Raw genomic sequence first — 2633 nt, 5'->3', positions numbered from 1 at the left:
CAAAGCAGCGTGCTTACATTGTAAAGCACAGCACACAGTAAAGCGCTGTGTAAATTGACGGCGATATACAAGTACCTGTAATAATAATAATTTTACAATATAATAATAATAATGTAGAACAACCCCCCCCCCCCCGAGCGCGTCAACAGCTTCACCTTTACCCAGATAGCAAAAAAAAAAAAAAAAAACAAAAACCGCACACCATACAACAAAACAAAGAACACAGCAAACTGGGATTGGTTAGAAGCCGTCTCTCCCCCTACAGAAGGTATTTGGATCGGAATGACAATGAATGGAAACCCCCCCGGGGCTCTGCATAGGAGATGTGCAGGAACATGAATCTGGACTCCGGCTCTGTCTGCGGTTTCCCATCCCAGGTATGGAGAGAAATGAAAACCCGACGGCTACCGGGGGCCACGCTGCATGAAGAATGCGAATCACTCTGAAGACTAGGTACAGGACGGCGTGGGCCTTCAATGTGACCGGCGGAGGAACGTGCTGCACCCCGGGGCCGGCCTGTACTCAGCCATACAAATATAGAGTCAGAGATAACCGGAGAATTAACTCCTAACTTGTACATAAGATAATCAGGACCTGTGTGATGGAAGGCGGGACGAGGGCGGGGCCATAATGGGACCATAAAGGTGTGCAGAGCAGGGAGTCCGAGGACAAGGATGAGGGATGGCATAAGGTTGCACAACAGGGAGTCAGAGGATGGGGGGGGGGGGGAAATCATGAGATGCGCAAAGCAGGGAATTCGAGGAAAAGGAAAGGAGGGGGTGCATCATGAGGTGTGCAAAACAGGGAGTCCAGGGACAAGAATGGGGGGGGGGGGGGAGCATGAGGTGTGCAGAACAGGGAGCCTGAGGACAGGGATGAGGGACAGCATATGGTGTGCAGAGCAAGGAGTCTGAGGATGGGGGGGTCATAAGATGTGCAGAGCAGGGAGTCTGGGGACAAGGATGAGGTATGGCATAAGGTGTGCACAGCAGGAAGTCCTCGTATTGGGGGGGGGGGGGGGGAATCATGAGGTGTGCAGAACAGGGAGTCGGGGGGCAGCATGAGGTGTGCAGAACAGGGAGTCCGGGGACAAAGATGGGGGGCAGCATGAGGTGTGCAGAACAGGAAGCCAGGAGACAGTAATGAGGGACAGCATAGGCTGTGCACAGCAGGGAGTCCAAGGACGGGGGGGGTCATAAGGTGTGCAAAGCAGGGAGTCCGGGGACAAGGATGAGGGACAGCATAAGGAATCTGAGGATGGGGGGAAATCATGAGATGTGCAAAACAGGGAATACAGGGACATATATGGGGGCAGCATGAGGTGTGCAGAACAGGGAATCCAGGGACAAGGAAGGGGAAAATGAGGTGTGCAGAACGGGGGGTCCAGGGCCAAGGATGGGGCGCTGCATGAGATTTACAAAACAGGAAGACTAGGGACAAGGATGGGGGGGAGGCAATGAGGTGTGCAGAGCGGGGGGTCCAGGGCCAAGGATGGGGGCGCTGCATGAGATTTACAAAACAGGAAGACTAGGGACAAGGATGGGGGGGGGGCATAATGTTCGCAGAGGGTGTAGGGAAAAGAAGGGGAGGGGGGGGGAATGAAAGATGTGCAAAGCAGGTTTAAAATGTAATTAAACCCAAGATGCCAATACATCTCCTTTGCTCCCTTTTGGCCTGATGGGTATACAGATCCCCTCCCCCTACATTAAGGATTAGGACAAGATCCGGTCTCTGTATTCCTGACTTAGGGTGACAACCGTGACTCCCTTCGTACATACAGTACACTGTGTGGTCACCCTAGGACAAGAACTGTGTTACTGGCAGGATCATCAGGTGAAAAAAAAATAAAAATCTATTACATTGCTGTTCCTGGGTTCAGCTACTCGGCCACACACCTAATGTCAGCAGTAGAGGTCAGTCTAGCAAAGATCTCGCCATCCCGGCTGCTGTGGAATTCTGGGAGATAAAAGGCTTTTCGCAGACAACATACAGGAGCCACGCGTGTCGGCGGGTCATCTGATAGCAATTCATGTTCTGAGTCATTACAATGCGATTACCACCTGCAAAGCGCACACAATGGGTACTAATCAGCTTCCGACTCCGCGGTATTGACAGAGGAGAAGTGTATTGACCCAGCAGTCTGCCCTGGGATCTCGTCATCGGCTATTCCCATACAGGAGCAGGAAAAGCAAACCCGAGGGCCACAGACCACGCAGGTAAAATGATGTCTTCGTAAATAAAATAAGAACATTGCACTTATGAAAATGATCATCCGATCAGGACATCGAACCAGAAGCCTCTGCCGAGACGGGGGCCATCGAACCAGAAGCCTCTGCCGAGGAGCGGGGCCACCAAACCAGAAGCCTCTGCCGAGGAGCGGGGCCACCAAACCAGAAGCCTCTGCCGAGGAGCGGGGCCACCAAACCAGAAGCCTCTGCCGAGGAGCGGGGCCACCAAAGCAGAAGCGTTTGCCGAGACGGTGCCATCAAATCAGAAGCCTCTGCCGAGACGGAGTCACCAGACCAGAAGTCTCAGCCCAGACGGGGCCATCAAACCAGAAGCCTCCGCCGAGACGGGGCCACCAAACCAGAAGCCTCCGCCGAGACGGGGCCACCAAACCAGAAGCCTCCGCC

The sequence above is a fragment of the Staurois parvus genome, unplaced genomic scaffold (genome assembly GCF_062004578.1).
Source record: "Staurois parvus isolate SC_StPar_1 unplaced genomic scaffold, SC_StPar_1.0 ptg002395l, whole genome shotgun sequence".
Taxonomy (NCBI): Eukaryota; Metazoa; Chordata; class Amphibia; order Anura; family Ranidae; genus Staurois; species Staurois parvus.
The sequence above is the reverse complement of the archived record's forward strand: the minus strand, read 5'-3'. Positions refer to the sequence as shown.